This window comes from Schistocerca piceifrons, chromosome X, assembly GCF_021461385.2.
Source record: "Schistocerca piceifrons isolate TAMUIC-IGC-003096 chromosome X, iqSchPice1.1, whole genome shotgun sequence".
NCBI classification, from domain to species: Eukaryota; Metazoa; Arthropoda; class Insecta; order Orthoptera; family Acrididae; genus Schistocerca; species Schistocerca piceifrons.
The window spans coordinates 510496693-510513878 of NC_060149.1; the positions used below are offsets into that span (position 1 = coordinate 510496693).

At 44.0% G+C, this 17186-nt stretch overlaps 1 protein-coding gene across 1 annotated transcript in view; it reads left to right on the forward strand.

Annotated features, from left to right (window-relative positions):
• Positions 1 to 17186, forward strand: part of LOC124722467 (uncharacterized MFS-type transporter C09D4.1-like) — a 176161-nt gene that overhangs the window by 11311 nt on the left and 147664 nt on the right. The gene's annotated exons all lie outside the window — the stretch shown is intronic.

Sequence of the window (17186 nt, forward strand, 5' to 3'; positions counted from 1 at the left end):
ACATCAAATCTCCGACATCGCTGGGGCCGGTAAAAGATCGTGCAAGAACGGGACCAACGACGACGGAACAAAATCGTTCAAAGTGGCAGAAGTGCAATCCTTCCGCAAATTGCTGCAGATGTCAATGCTTGGCCATCAACAAGTGTCAGCGTGCAAATCATTCAACGAAGCATCATCGATATGGTCTTTCCGAGCCGATCGCCCACTCGTGTACCCTTGATGACTGCACGACACAACGATTTGCGCCTCGCGTGAGCCCGTCAGCAGCGATATTGGACTACTGATGACTGGAAACATGTTGTCAGGTCGGACGAATATCGTTTTAAATTGTTCAAAAATGGTTCAAATGGCTCAGAGCACTATGTCACTTAACTTCTGAGGTCATCAGTCCCGTAGAACTTAGAACTACTTAAACCTAACTAACCTATGGACATCACACACATCCATGCCCGAGGCAGGATTCGAACCTGCGACCGTAGCGGTCACGCGGTTCCAGACTGTAGCGTCTAGAACCGCTCGGCCACTCCAGCCGGCGTTTCAAATTGTATCGAGTGGAACGAAGTGTACGGGTATGGAGACAACCTCATGACTCGATGGAACCTGCATGTCAACAGGGGACTGTTCAAGCTGGTGGAGGCTCTATAATGGTGTGTAGCGTGTGCAGTTAGAGTGATATGGGACCTCTGATACGCCTCGATACGACTCTGACAGGTGACACGTAAGTAAGGATCCTGTCTGATCATCTCCATCCATTCATGTCCATTGCGAATTCCGACGGACTTGGACAATTCCAGCAGGACAGTGCGCCATCCCACACGTCCAGAACTGCTACAGAGTAGCTCCAGGAACATTCTTCTGAGTTTAAACACTTCCGCTGGCCACCAAACTCCCCAGACATGAACATTATTGAACATATCTGGGATGTCTTGCAACGTGCTGTTCAGAAGAAATCTCCACCGCCTTGTACTCTTAGGGATTTGTGGACGGCCCTGGAGGATTCATAGTGCTAATTCCCTCCAGCACTACTTCAGACATTAGTCGACTCCACGCTACGTCGTGTCACGGCACTTCTGCGTGCTCGCGGGGTCCATTCACGATAGTAGGCAGATATACTAGTTTCTTTGGCTCTTCAGTGTAACAACCAAAGAAATCTCAAAGAAATTGGGTCACGAGATACAAATGATATTAATGCGTAAAAAGAAGATTTTATTTGGAATGTGATTTGACAAATTAAGTTAGAGTAAAACCACAACGAATTATTGGCCAAAAACTACAGTGAAACTGATGATTTCTCAATTTGTGCTGAATTAGATTGTGAGTTGGAAGTCATATATCGTTGTATTAGAACAAATAGACCCTCGGTCACAAATATTAACTCAAAATTGACCAGGTTTCGACGCTACTATGAGCGTCGTCTTCAGAATTAGACTAACTGTTCTAAAACATATTAAGTATATAATACCTTAATAAAATTAAAGTTTGTACTGACGGGAAAAAGATGCAGTATTTACAAGTCACATATTAAAAAAGATCTAAGCCAGAAAGGCGACGTCATGAATAGTCGTAAGTAAGATGGCGAGCCGCTAAGGCCTGCTCGTACTTTAGTGAACAAGGGTTGCAACAAGACTGAGGTGTCCACGTTAGAAAGTGTGGGCAAGTAAACATGGTGTTGCTACGAGCGCCGTCTAGTAGCCGCAGAAACAATTAGGCTACTGTACATTCAAAATTAGACACATGAAATTGTGATGCAGCTGATTCAGGCATAACATAAGCACTAATAATAATAGGATGAAGTTACATATTTATCTCCTTTAAACAGAGATACATTTTGTAACGTAAAAAAACGTTAGTTAAGACATACAAGAAAACAGCAAAGATGTAACAGGAAAACAACATTTCGGTAAATTGCATGAGGAAATCTGAATCAAAGATCAAGCAATGGCTTTATACTGTCGAAAAAGTTTTTATTTCGCAGCTGCAGCTGTTCGTTGAGAATTAGGCCATCATGACGAGAGAGATGTTTGATAATCTCCAATTCCTCTAAAACATCTAACCTACGCCCCTTCTTTTCGGTGTGCAGAATATTGTTATCGCCTATGGCTTTAGACACGTGTCCAGTAATTAAGAGATGATCGGCAAAGGATGAATTTAGGGGACTGGTGCCGTTCTTTCTCAAAAGATATTCCTTATATCTGATGGTAAAACACGTCCAGCTTGCCCTATATAATAGGAGGAGAAGGTATCGCAGATGATCTTATAAACGCCAGAACTTTCTGTAGGGGAGCGAATGGATTTCAAATAATGAATGAAGTTTCTCTTTAGATTATTGTTAGTAGAGAAGGCAACATTGCAGTTGTATTTGTTGCGAAGCATGCGCTGAATCTGATAGGAAATGGGTCCTATGAAAGGAATAGAAAAACGTTTTTTTGGGTTAATTTCAGTGCATGAGATGTTGAGCGTGGTAGTTCTTGCAGTTTTCTTTTTTAGGATATCGTCCACTATGTTAGGCGTATATTCATTATTGACTGCTATGGTTTTTTTAATATGTGACTTGCAAGTACTGCATCTTTTTCCAGTCAGTACAAACTTTAATTTTATTAATGTATTATATACTTAATATGTTTTAGAACAGTTAGTCTAATTCTGAAGACGACGCTCATAGTAGCGTCGAAACCTGGTCAGTTTTGACTTAATATTTGTGACCGAGGGCTTATTTGTTCTAATATTAGTCTGACACGGTCACTGAACCTTAGCAGCTATGTCCAAAGTTTATATATATATATATATATATATATATATATATATATATATCGTTATCATAATTACAGACGAATACAGGAGTGTATTACATGCACAGAACGTATTTCCTTCAGTGTCCCAACGGGAAATCTCTGAAAATCAAATAAAGTTTCTGATGAGATGTTTGATAAAAATAGATGTTATAAAAATTAATTTAATAGAAACAAAAACTACATTCCGCTAGTAAATGACAAAAAATTGGAGCAATAAATGGCATTGGATTTCATATTTATGTATTATTCTTGACACTCTTTAGTCACAGATGACGAATAAGTGTTTTCATTCGTGTAAGTTAATAATGTTTCGAATAATATTTGTTATTAGCGAATAATAAATAATAATTTATTTGTATGCATTATTCGTTATTCACATAAATTTCACGCAAGTCTAGTAGTAAAAGAAGGGCATCGCACATGTGCACACTGCAAATTCGCAGCCCATGTGGAACTTAGCGCAGGCGCGTGAAATCCGCGTGTCTGCGAACAAGCCTCAACCATCTGTGATAGCCGCGTGGATGGCTGGGTGTACATCTGTTCAGGAGGGTAAAATTAGCATCGGTAATCTTTGGCAATTTTCCGTATCGTTCGAGGAGCGTATTCGCGCTCTCACTTGCACAATGCAGACGCGTGCGAGCAACACGGATTGGCCATCCGTGTGCAGGGCTCTAATCCAAATATGCAGTACACTTTATGACCGTTTGATGTTTGTTGCATACTGCCTTCATGGTCTTGCAGTTTTAATGACCAATGGCTGTGTAGTAAATGCCGATGATTCAAACGACTGTCAGTTGGTATCTAACGTTTCTGTTTGCGAGGGCATCGTTTGTCCTGATTTAGATGGCTTCCTTTATTATGCTGTCCCGAAACCCTTTGGACCTACACAACACTCTTGTCAGTTCCAATACTAATATATGACTTGCTTCCCAGCTGTGTTCAGCGGGATCCGATTTTTCTTTCTGTCCGAGATGTGTCTGGATTCAAATACGTCTTACTTTGAATTTGATCTCCTGTAGTTGGCCATATTTATTGAGTGCCCAAATTTACAGCATCAGTCTCTTTCATTTTGTGTCAGTCCTTACTTACGATGTTTTTTGGTGGACCGCATGAAAATGTTTTTAGTAAACTGCTGGTCCACTGCACTGAGCTGATCGCTTTTGATGAAACTGATAGCAACGAAAGGACACAGTTCAGGGTGGGAAAATATCCATATAAATACGTCACGATAAATAGTTCTATGAGCAGTCTATTATCTTAGTTTTCATCGTAGTACGTAAATGTCCCAAAATTTAAAAGCTCCATAAAAGCAACAGATCTTTTGGAAGAGTCTAATTATTTGACTAAAAGCTACAGTTTCCTCATTCCGATAAAACTCTTAACGACTAATTCACAAGGGCACAGTGTTATGAGTCACACGTCTTTTACAGCTGTATTGTTTCAAGACAAAAGTTACCTTATCATTAGGTATCACACCAGCTATCTTTATTTACGTGCTGAGTTTAGCAACGAAATTATTCATCGGGTATATTTTTCTGCAAACCGTAAAAGGTGATCTTTCATACAGAATGAGCTTTGAATTAGGAAAAATATTTCGTGCATTGTGTCACACACTGAGCCATAAAAATAAAATAGTTTTTACAGTGTCCCCATTTTAAAGCGCATTGTAGTTGTGTATGTCAGTCGTTTCCGTTCGTAGCTGAAACTTCACGTGCAACGGGAATGTGAAGTCTGTCACTGTCAGAAACATGTGGTTCGGAAGCTCTTACGGAATTTTTCGTGGGTTTTCCCAGCATCTTATAGCACTGGCTGATAAAAATCAGGACTTTGATGTGTGGTGTGATATATCCGTGGTTCGATTCTTCGTATCCTTATTAGTTATTCGATCTACCCATCTAATCTGTAGCATTCTTCTGTAGCATCAAATTTCAAAATCTTCTATTATCTTCACGTTAGTATGGTTTACCACCCATGTTTCATTTCAATATAAACCTACACTTTCTATCGGTTAAACTTACTCATGAAGTTAATAATTTTTTTAAGAAATTCTTTTCTTGATATTGTCACTTTACATTTTGTATTTTCTCTATTTCAGCCATGTCGTTTATTTTGCTGCCCAAGTAAAAAAAAAAAAAAAAAAAAAGAACTAATCAGCTACGTTTAACGTCTCATTTCCTAATTTAATTCCCTCAGAATCGCCTGATTTAATTCGGCTGTATACATTACTGGTGTTTTACTTTTGTTGATATTCATCTTGCAACGTCTTTTCAAGAGACTATAGATTCCGTTCAACTGCTCTTCCAAGTCCTTTTCCATCTCTGACAGAATTAAAGTGTCATCGTCAAATCTCAAAGTTTTAATTTTTTTCTCGCTGTACTCTACTCGTAATCCCCTTTCTAAATTTCTCTTTGGGTTTCTCCACTGCTCCCTCAGAGTACAGATTGAATAACATCGGGGATAGACTACAACCCTGTCTCACTTCCTTCTCAACTGCTGTTACTCTTTCAAGACAGTCGACTCTTATAACAGCGGTCTGGTTTCTGTACAATATGTAGATAATATTTCACTTCCTGCATTTTATCCCTGATACAAGGAGAATTTCGGTGAGTTTATATGTTTGCCTTTCTTCAGTGTATGATCTAAGATAACTCGTAGGGTCAGTATTGTCTCGAGTGTTCCTGAATTTCTCCGGAACCGGCATTGATTTTCCAGAGGTACGCTTCTAACAGTTTTTCCATTCTTCTGCGAGTAATTCGTGTCAGCATTTTGCAACAATGACTTAATAAACTGATTGTGTGGTAATATTAACAACTGTCTGTATTCGCCTTTGCTTGCTTCATTTGCTGTACTGTTATGTTTTCTCCTTTCGTCAATTCGATATCTCTTGTGTTTGCAAGGATTCCTACTTTGCCTTGTCTTTTTGCCTCTTTGGTCTTCTACTATCTTTACTACTTCATCTCTCAAAACTATCAGTCCGTATTCTATTTTTCTCAGAAAATCGTTACTTAATGCCGCTTTCAAAACTCTGAACAAGTACTGGTTATATGGTGTCATTCAGAACCCATCTACTTAACTTCCTACATTTCTTTAGTTTTAATTCATAGTTCATAACCAGTAACTTATGGTCAGAGTCCACATCTGCCCCTGCAAGCCGGCCGGTGTGGCCGAGCGGTTCTAGGCGCTTCAGTCAGGAACCGCGCGACCGCTACGGTCGCAGGTTCGAATCCTGCCTCGGGCATGGATGTGTGTGATGTCCTTAGGTTAGTTAGGTGTAAGCGATTCTAAGTTCTAGGGGACTGACGACCTCCGATGTTAAGTCCCATAGTGCTCAGAGCCATTTTGCCCCTGCAAAGATTTTGCAGTTTAAAATCTGGTTTCGAAAATCTTGTGATATCGTTGTATAATGTATCTGAAATATTCTATTGTCTCCAGGTTTCTTCCACATGTGCAATCTTCTTTCATGGTTGTTAAAGCAAGACTTATCAGTTCTTAAATTATGCTCTGGGCAAAATTCTACAAAGCGGCTTCTCCTTTTATTCCTTTCCTCGTACACATGTCCTGCTTCTATTTTTACTCTTCTTCCTTTTCCTACTACTCAATACAACTTCTGGATCACAAATTTTCGACTCTCTTAGCGACGTGAATCATTTCATTCTCTAACCTACCTACCTGATAACTGGATCTAACGTTATCCACACTCCCATCTGCTGAACGTCAGTTTTGTTTCTCCTGATGAGAATATACTCTTGAAGTTGTTACCCGGAAGTCCGATTGGAGGGTAATTTTCACTTCGAAATATTTTACCCAACACAATACCGTCATCATTAAACCATACAGTAGAAATACACTGCTGGCCACCGTAAATGCAACACCAAGAAAGACAAGAGGTAGCACAACAAAATTTATTTTGTAGATAACATGTTGACCAAGTATCAAATGATTACGTTTACAGACGTCTGTGACATGTGGTTCCTGCCAGAATCAGTAGCCAGAGTAGCCGCCATTGTTGGCGATCACCGCTGCCACACGTCTCGGCATTGAGTCAAAGAGACGTTGAATGTGTTCCTGGGGTACAGCAGCCCAAGCAGCTTCCACACGTTGCCAAAGATCATCTGGTGTGGCAGCTGGGGATGTAATCTGGGTCACTCGTTGAGCAACCATGGACCACATGTTTTCTATCGGCGAAAGATCCGGAGAGCGAGCCGGCCAGGGAAGCACTTCAATCTGGTTATTGACGAAGAACCTTTGGACAATACGTGCCACGTGTGGTCGCGCATTGAAAAATGGCTGTGGCCGAGCCCTGAAGGTAAGGAAGGACAACTGGCTCCAGCACCTCGGATATGTAGCGCCGGCTATTTAAAGTACCGGCAATGCGTACTAGAGGCGTGCGAGAGTAATATCCAATACCGCCCCATACCATAATAACCGGTGCAAGACCAGTGTGGCGGTGCATAATGCAGCTGTCCAGCATCCTCTCTCCACGGTGTCTCCACACTCGAATCCGACCATCGTGGTGCTGCAGACAGAAGCGTGCCTCGTCAGTAAAGACAACGTCATTCCATTCTGCCGTCCACATCCGTCTGTCATCACACCATTGGCGACGGAGACGTCTGTGGTTCTGCGTCAATGGTAGACGAAGCAATGGACGTCTTGCGGACAGACCACTCTGCTGTAAACGGTGTCGAATGGTACGCGCAGACACTGGATGATGCGTTACAGACGCAATGTGCTGTGCTATGGTTCGGGATGTCATGAGCGATCCGTCGCTGCCATGTGCACAGTTTGCCTATCAGCACGTGCAGTGGTGCACCGAGGTGAATGCGATCTACCACGTCGGTCCGTCGTACCCTCCTGCATCCAACGGTCACATATCCGCATTACAGTTGTTTGGTTTCGTCCAACACGACTAGCGATTTCTCTGTATGATAATCCACAATCTCGGTAAGCCACTATCCTTCCTCTGTCGAACTCGGATACTTGATCAAACGATGTTCGCTGTTGTCTACGAGGCATAACTGATCGTCTTGTGAAACAACCACAAGGTAAACACACGTGCCGAACGTACACTCGTCGAAATCGCCAAGCCTTAAATGGCGCTATGAGGTGGCGCCACAGGCGCGCGTGATGTGCGTCTGCGCTGAAATTCTAATCAGTTGCATATCTCATCGCTGCAAACCCATGGTGTAAATTTCACTTGATTCGGATGCTTCCTTCAGGGTGTTGCATTTACGGTGGCCAGCAGTGTACATCTTCTCAGTAAACATAACGATTTTAGCTTCCTCTTGCTTTCAGTCATTCGCAGAACGAGCATAGCAAATGGCTCTGAGCACTATGGGACTTAACATCTGAGGTCATCAGTCCCCTAGAACTTAGAACTACTTAAACCTAACTAACTTAAGGACATCACACCATCCATGCGACCGGAGCAGTCGCGCGGTTTCGGACTGTTGCGCCTCGGCCACCGCGGCTGGCATAACAAGGCCATGTTGGTTGATGTGACAAGGCTAGATCAGTCATTCAGGCTGCTACCCCTAGTACTACTGTGAGGACTGAATCTCTCTTTTGGAACCACATGATATTATGACCTCTCCACAAAAACCCTTCCTATGTCGTGGCACTTCCGGTAGGCTATCTGTATTATTGAGGTACACAAGCCATCCCACCTCGGGTAGGTCCATGGTTTGTGGGGGATCATATATATTACATCTCTGCAGTAAACAAATGTGGCTCCCAGAGCAGATTATTGATGACAGTTTTAGAAATGTAGTTGTTGACCGATGAAATGGGCTGACGTTGTATGGTTGTCAGTATTTCACTTTACCTATTTTTATTTGTGACCTCACTGATAACACAAATTGACGCCTACTTGATTTGTTTTCACTACTGTTTGCCCTCTCCCGGCGTAGTCTAGTTCACTTCTCCTAAGTAAAAATGGTGGTCGAGAACCTCCCTCCCTCCTCATATAGCGATTTACGTCTGGAAGATCGTGATATTGTGACCTGATACAGGATCTTTTTCAATTTCCTCTCGTTACTAATTTTCTGTTTGGACACTTACATAGGCTTGTCATTACTTCTGTCTATTAGGGTTCGCGCCTGGGATGTCCTGGGTTTGTGTCTCAACACTGACGTTTTTTCATTGTTCAATAATTTTTGCTATTATCTGTAATTTACACGATTTCAGTACTTACACGAGCGTCTTGTCATTTCCACCTATTGGGATTACGTCCCAGTTTCCCTGTTTGATCCCAGCGATAGTCACATTATCGCAAATTTTGCTATTTTAATAACACAAGGTTCTCATTATTTCTACATAGCGCTATTGCGTACCAAATCTCGAGTTCCACCCCACAGAGACGGTATTTTTTCAAAACTTTACGAGTTTCTGCCTCAAAATATGGATAGGTATTACCTCCTACACCTGTTTCTCGTCGGTAGATACGTAAACTGTCGTTCGTATCCACAAGTGTTTACACCACAGAGTCCTGAATACAAGATTCAAGGCCGGCAGGAGTGGCCGAGCGGTTTTAGGAGCTTCAGTCCGGAACCGCGCGACCGCTACGGTCGCAGGTTCTAATCCTGCCTCGGGCATGGATGTGTGTGATGTCCTTAGGTTAGTTAGGATTAAGTAGTTCTAAGTTCTAGGGGACTGATGACCTCAGAAGTTAAGTCCCATAGTGCTCAGAGCCATTTGAACCATTTGAACATCACCCTGTTATCGTGTAGGGCCCCAGCGATCGCGCTGAGTGCCGCAACACAACGTGGCATGGACTCGACTAATGTATGAAGTAGTGCTGGAGGGAACTGACACCATGAATCCTGCAGGTCGGTCCATAAATCCCTAAGAGTACGAGGCGATGGAGATCTCTTCTGAACAGCACGTGGCAAGGCATCCCAGACATGCTCAATAATGTTCATATCTGGGGAGTTTGGTGGCCAGCGGATGTGTTTAAACTCAGAACAGCGTTCCTGGAGCCAGTCTGTAGCAATTTTGGACGTGTTGGATATCACGTTGTCCTGCTGGAATTGACCAAGACCGTCGGAATGCACAGTGGACATGAATGGATGCAGGTGATCAGACAGAATGCTTACGTACGTGTTACCTGTCAGAGTTGTATCTAGGCGTATTAGGGGTCCCATATCACTCAAACTGCACACACTCCACATAATTATAGAGCCTCCACCAGTTTGAACAGTCCCCTGCTGACATGCAGGGTACAAGGGATTCATGATGTTGTCTCCATACCAGTACACGTCCATCCGCACGATACAATTTGAAACGAGATTCGTCCGACCAGGCAACATGTTTCCAGTCATCGACATCCAATGTCGGTGTTGACGGGCCCAGGCGAAGCGTAAAGCTTTGTGTCACGCAATCACCAAGGGTACACGAGCGTATCGATGATGTTTCGTTGAATGGTTCGCACGCTGACACTTGCTGATGGCTCAGAATTGAAATCTACAGCAATTCTGTCACGTTGAACGATTCTCTTCAGTCGTCGTTAGTCTCGTTCTTGCAGGATCTTTTTCCGGCCCCGGCGATGTCGGAGACTCGATGTTTTACCAGATTCCTGATATTCACGGTACACTTGTGAAGTGGTCTTAAGTGAAAATCCCCACTTCATCGCTACCTCGGAGATGCTGTGTCGCATCGCTCGTGCGCCGACTATAACACCACGTTCAAACTCACTTAAATCTTGTTACCCTACCACTGTAGCAGCAGTAAGCGATCTAGCAACTGCGCCAGACACTTGTTGCTTTATATAGGCGTTGCTGACCGCATCGCCGTATTCTGCCTGTTTACTTATCTCTGTATTTGAATTCTCATGCCTATACTGGTTTCTTTGGCGCTCCAGTGTATATCTCACCTGTGAGGCTTTGTGGAAGGATAGTTGATTCCACGAGGGTGTAGCCAATAATTACCCGAATTAAACAACCTTTCCACAGTCATTAATTTCACCTCTAATTCGAGTTATTACATTCGGTCCTTGTTATGGATTTCTAAAAGAAAGAAATTTCTCGCCAAGAAATGCTCAGTGGTTGAATACAGAAACATGCCACGTGGATACTATGCTTTCAAGTATAGTAATAAATATAACCGATGGCGAAACGATAAACACCTCATCATCAAGCTTTGATGTGAGACTTACAGTTTGAAGTGATCAAGTATTTTTAATGAATAATTTCCTTGCCATCGTTTGAGAACAGTTGCTTAGTGGAAAAACTTGCGAATCCAAAATATGTGATGTTTTAATTTTTTATGCTTGAAGTAAAACGTTTTCCCAAAAAATACTTCAGCAACTTTGTTTCTATTACGTACATTACTTTCTTTTAGCAGCACAATAAATGAGTCACATTTCAGCTTTCTGCTTTCCTTGAATCGAACCTACATGTGAACACTATTCATTGCTTGGCACGGTGAAGAAGTCTGCTATAAAGAGTCCACGGCAAAGAACTGTCGGCAATGAGTCTCAACAATACAGCACGGTGCGCACCAATCTTCACAAGAGGAGTGCTGTAACACGAGTTAAACGTGTAGATCATGTGTGTATTTCCTTATGTTTCCTTTTATTTGTGCCACGGCAGCCAGCCTTCGACACATTGAATCACTCACACACATATATGCCCATGATTCACATACCGTCTTTACATTGGTTGTATTATTTATTACTGACATCACAATGTGCTCCCATCATTGCCACGAGATGTCACACCAAACACCATTTCAGTATGGAACACATAAGATTAATCCCTCCTGACGTGCGCTGCTTACATCGAGTAAGTTAAATGAAAGTGATGACATTCACTCCTCTGAATTTTATTCGTGGACACAAACAAAATACACAAGGCCAGTGAAGTCGTCTGGAAGTAGATACATTCTGCTATGAGTGCGAAGCCGGGTTGGGTCCCTTTTAAGGGAATAAAACAAAGCGGATAGGGTTCTTGTACCAGGACTTAATGCGGTAACACCCGGGTGGGTGATCGATTACTGCAAAGTATCGTCACAATAAACAAAACGTGGGTGCACCATGTGTACACCTGAGACGCAGAAATCGCTAATGGCATGCATCTCCTCCCGCTCCCCCCTCCCAACCCCAAATTAGGAGATCAAAACAACATTAGCCCCGAAGAAAGTTAAGGATGCGGTCTTTTGGGACACGTTGGATGTAATGCTGGGTGATTTCTTCATCCATGAAGAAACCGAGAATGCTGCTAGTCAGTGTACCATGTTGCACGGTTGTAGAAAGCGATTCGGTGCAAACAACCAACATTGCTTTCGAAAGTTGTCGTTTTGATGCACAACACACAACCTCATACGGACTCGTTTACGCGTGATATTGTTCAGCGTTACCGATGGACGCTATTGGAACTCTATCCATACAGAACGGCTCTCGCACCAATCAATTTTCATCACTTCGGACCGTTACAGAAGCATCTGGTCGTTCACCAATCTAAAATCGACGCCAGTGTACAGGAGGCCGCTGTTAAGCGCCCCTAAACCTGAATGATGGTTTCTTTTGTAACTGTTCCGATAGATTGGCTTACCGATGGAACAAATGCTTGACAACCATGGTGACCACGTGGAAAAGTAATATCTGTTCCTACTAGAGAATTAATAATTTTGTATGTTTTTTGAATTTCCTGGATTACCCTTTTCCTGCAGTGGACTTTTCTAACCACTCTCGTAAATATAGTATATAAGGTTGCTTAACTTCTGGTAATACAATGGGATGTCAGAAAAACATAGGCAACATTTAGAATGCTGTGCTGGACGACCGACAGGTCATTTTTCAAGAGAAAATATTTGTCCAGAAATCATAATTTGGATGCTGTGAAGCTTCGAAGTTTGAAAACCATGCGTCAGTCTGTTTTCGTATTGTGTTTGGTAGCTTAGTTATGTATCCTGCTGTCCATCAGTGTACGATGGATACACGGACTGCGCCTAGTAATAGCATTCCTGATATGCGTTGCAGCTCCCTATCGTCATTTGATCTCGTTATAATTGTAAGCTGTACAGAACATAAACAATAAAATTATCGATACGCCGCTTTCACGAGGTAATGATGTTGCATGATAATATACGGAAAGATATCACAACGGATATAAACTACTCCGCATCATTCGACGTCCACAGCAAAGAGTATTAGAGAGCGGATAGTGGCGTAAGTAGGTACGTTTTTCCAGAACTCTAGCGTGGATATGCAGCTAAAGTATTTTCTGTGGTTGTTACTTTTGCGTCGTGGCTTCACACAATGTAGGCAGATCATGCTGCGAAATACGGTACTTAGCGTGCGGATACCAAGATCGACGCTAACTCGATAGCCGAAAACACAGTAGGGATTGAACGTTGCGACAGCGAGTAATGAAAGCTCGAAACAATATCGATGAACAAAACCAGAATCGTCTTAAACGAAAACATACGATAAAAAAGCTACAAGTCAAATTCCAAGGACGGAAAATTGAGGTAACAGGTGTATTGGTGAATTGGTGCAACAAAAGCTTCAAAGACGAGATACAGACTGTTGATTCATCCAACTGGCCTGGTATTTTTCTCCTGCAGCAGGCCAAGGGCCATTCCCATGTGTCGACTTTTTTGCTACCCTTGAAGTCGCAGCATCTGTAAGCGGAACTATCTGCTACAGAAATAATGTCACCACCTCTCTCCGAACCTGTATGCATACCGCTGAGAAAAGGGATATTAGAATTTTATTTTGTTGCAGATACAGGAGTACTGTGCGGTACTGCGAAATTTATTGTACCAATTATTCTCCGGGCGACCGAAGTGGCCGAGCGGTTCTAGGCGCTTCAGTCTGGAACCGCGCGACCGCTACGGTCGCAGGTTCGAATCCTGCCTCGGGCATGGATGTATGTGATGTCCTTAGATTAGTTAGGTTTAAGTGGTTCTAAGTTCTAGGGGACTGATGACCTCAGCTTTTAAGTACTATAGTGCTTAGAGCCATTTGAACCATTTGAATTATTCTCCATTTCTGTGCAGTGCTAGATGTCAGAAATGGATGCCAGCCGTACTTACTCAGTTGCATTTGAAACGCTCCTTTTGTCTGTGCCACGGAGCATCTGTGGCGCTGCACGAAGCCACATCAAGGTCGCGGACAGAATCCACGCACTCTCGGTGATAGGCGGAGCGAGGGACGAGTTACGCGACGTACTGATTCATAGATTTGATAGGATTAGCGGACGCGGATGAATTCGCTGCACTGCCACGCATGTAAAATAAGCCTCAATAAAGGCCACCAGCCTCGCAATGGCCCGTAGGACAGAATTAAACTTCTCACAACTCCAATGTCAATAATTAAAGCCTTATATCTACCTGCTTTCAGAAATAATCCGAAAGTCGGTCATTGGACTGGTATATCTATCCCGCTAACAGTTAATACACCACCTTCAACTGAATCCTAACAACATCCGCCGATAATCTCCACTAAGTGAAACACGAATGTAGTTCAACGTCAGTACATTCACTCAGTTTCGACACATCCCCGCACACCACACCATCATCAGCACACAACTGCAGATTGCTGTCCACTCAGACCAGCAGATCATTTATGTATACAGAAAATAATAGCTGTCCAGTCACACTTGCCGGGGGGCACTCCTGATGATGCCCTCGTCTCTGATGAACACTCCTCGTCGAGTGCAACATACTGGGTGCTGTAAGTTAAGAAGTCTTCGAGCCACTGACATATCTGTGGACCTAGTCCACATGCTTGTACCTTCTTTAACAGCCTGCAACGGGGTAGCGTATCAAACACTTTCCGGAAACCTAGGAATAAGGAACCTGTTTGTTGGCCTTGGCAGTATATCATGTGAGAAAGGGTCAAGCTGAGTTTCACACAAGGGATGCTTTGTAAAACTGTGCTGATTTGGGGACATAAGTTTCTCGATCTCGAGAAAATTTATCACCTTTGAACTGACAACATGTTCAAGAATTTTGCAGCAAATCGATGTTAAGGTATTGTTTGTAAATACGCGGGTCCATTCTTTTACCTTTCTTATGTACAGGAGTCACCTGCTCTTTTTTCTAGCTGCTTGGGACTTAGCGTTGGGCGAGATATTTGCGAAAAGTGCAAATTAATTAAGGGGGCGATGCCGTAGAGTAATCTTTGTAAAACCGAGCTGGTATTTCATCCGGATCTGGCGACTAATTTGTTTTCAACTGTCTCAGTTGTTTCTCCATGCCAGACATGCTTAATACTATACGGGAGTTTGTCCGATGTTCAAATGACGGTATGTTTGTACGATTATCATGCGTAAACGATTTATTAAACATGAAATTTTAAACTTTTTTTAAAATATGTAAAAATCAGTCAACCGGTTGCATGGGTTTTCTACACTCCTGGAAATGGAAAAAAGAACACATTGACACCGGTGTGTCAGACCCACCATACTTGCTCCGGACACTGCGAGAGGGCTGTACAAGCAATGATCACACGCACGGCACAGCGGACACACCAGGAACCGCGGTGTTGGCCGTCGAATGGCGCTAGCTGCGCAGCATTTGTGCACCGCCGCCGTCAGTTTCAGCCAGTTTGCCGTGGCATACGGAGCTCCATCGCAGTCTTTAACACTGGTAGCATGCCGCGACAGCGTGGACGTGAACCGTATGTGCAGTTGACGGACTTTGAGCGAGGGCGTATAGTGGGCATGCGGGAGGCCGGGTGGACGTACCGCCGAATTGCTCAACACGTGGGGCGTGAGGTCTCCACAGTACATCGATGTTGTCGCCAGTGGTCGGCGGAAGGTGCACGTGCCCGTCGACCTGGGACCGGACCGCAGCGACGCACGGATGCACGCCAAGACCGTAGGATCCTACGCAGTGCCGTAGGGGACCGCACCGCCACTTCCCAGCAAATTAGGGACACTGTTGCTCCTGGGGTATCGGCGAAGACCATTCGCAACCGTCTCCATGAAGCTGGGCTACGGTCCCGCACACCGTTAGGCCGTCTTCCGCTCACGCCCCAACATCGTGCAGCCCGTCTCCAGTGGTGTCGCGACAGGCGTGAATGGAGGGACGAATGGAGACGTGTCGTCTTCAGCGATGAGAGTCGCTTCTGCCTTGGTGCCAATGATGGTCGTATGCGTGTTTGGCGCCGTGCAGGTGAGCGCCACAATCAGGACTGCATACGACCGAGGCACACAGGGCCAACACCCGGCATCATGGTGTGGGGAGCGATCTCCTACACTGGCCGTACACCACTGGTGATCGTCGATGGGACACTGAATAGTGCACGGTACATCCAAACCGTCATCGAAGCCATCGTTCTACCATTCCTAGACCGGCAAGGGAACTTGCTGTTCCAACAGGACAATGCACGTCCGCATGTATCCCGTGCCACCCAACGTGCTCTAGAAGGTGTAAGTCAACTACCCTGGCCAGCAAGATCTCCGGATCTGTCCCCCATTGAGCATGTTTGGGACTGGATGAAGCGTCGTCTCACGCGGTCTGCACGTCCAGCACGAACGCTGGTCCAACTGAGGCGCCAGGTGGAAATGGCATGGCAAGCCGTTCCACAGGACTACATCCAGCATCTCTACGATCGTCTCCATGGGAGAATAGCAGCCTGCATTGCTGCGAAAGGTGGATATACACTGTACTAGTGCCGACATTGTGCATGCTCTGTTGCCTGTGTCTATGTGCCTGTGGTTCTGTCAGTGTGATCATGTGATGTAGCTGACCCCAGGAATGTGTCAATAAAGTTTCCCCTTCCTGGGGCAATGAATTCACGGTGTTCTTATTTCAATTTCCAGGAGTGTATATACCTTTACCAGGTTTCGTCACCTCTAAGGGTGAAATGGTTCAAATGGCTCTGAGCACTATGGGACTCAACTTCTGAGGTCATTAGTCCCCTAGAACTTAGAACTAGTTAAACCTAACTAACCTAAGGACATCACACACATCCATGCCCGAGGCAGGATTCGAACCTGCGACCGTAGCGGTCTCGCGGTTCCAGACTGCAGCGCCTATAACCGCACGGCCACTTCGGCCGGCCTCTAAGGGTGACTTCGTCAGAAGGTGAGGTAATTACATGAAGAACATATCGTCAAAGATGTAGTGATTTAAGAGCTGAGTTGCTCAAGTCATACATTAAAATATAACACATAGTAGTCTTCAAAAGGTCAAACATTAAAACATAAGTAACACCGGTGTGGTGTTAAACTTCGGCTTTCCTTTTGCTACCTTCAACTGCCACCCGAGACGGGTCAACGAGTGACTGGATCGAAGCCTTAGACCCGCTTAGCGATTTTACATAGGACCAGAATTATTTTCTCGTGTTATCAGCCAGACTTTTTGCTAAGATGTGGTGGTGGCAGTTGTATGTTTCTCGCATAGATCTTTCCACAGGTGCACGAATCTCTGCGCTTTCTCTTTTGAACT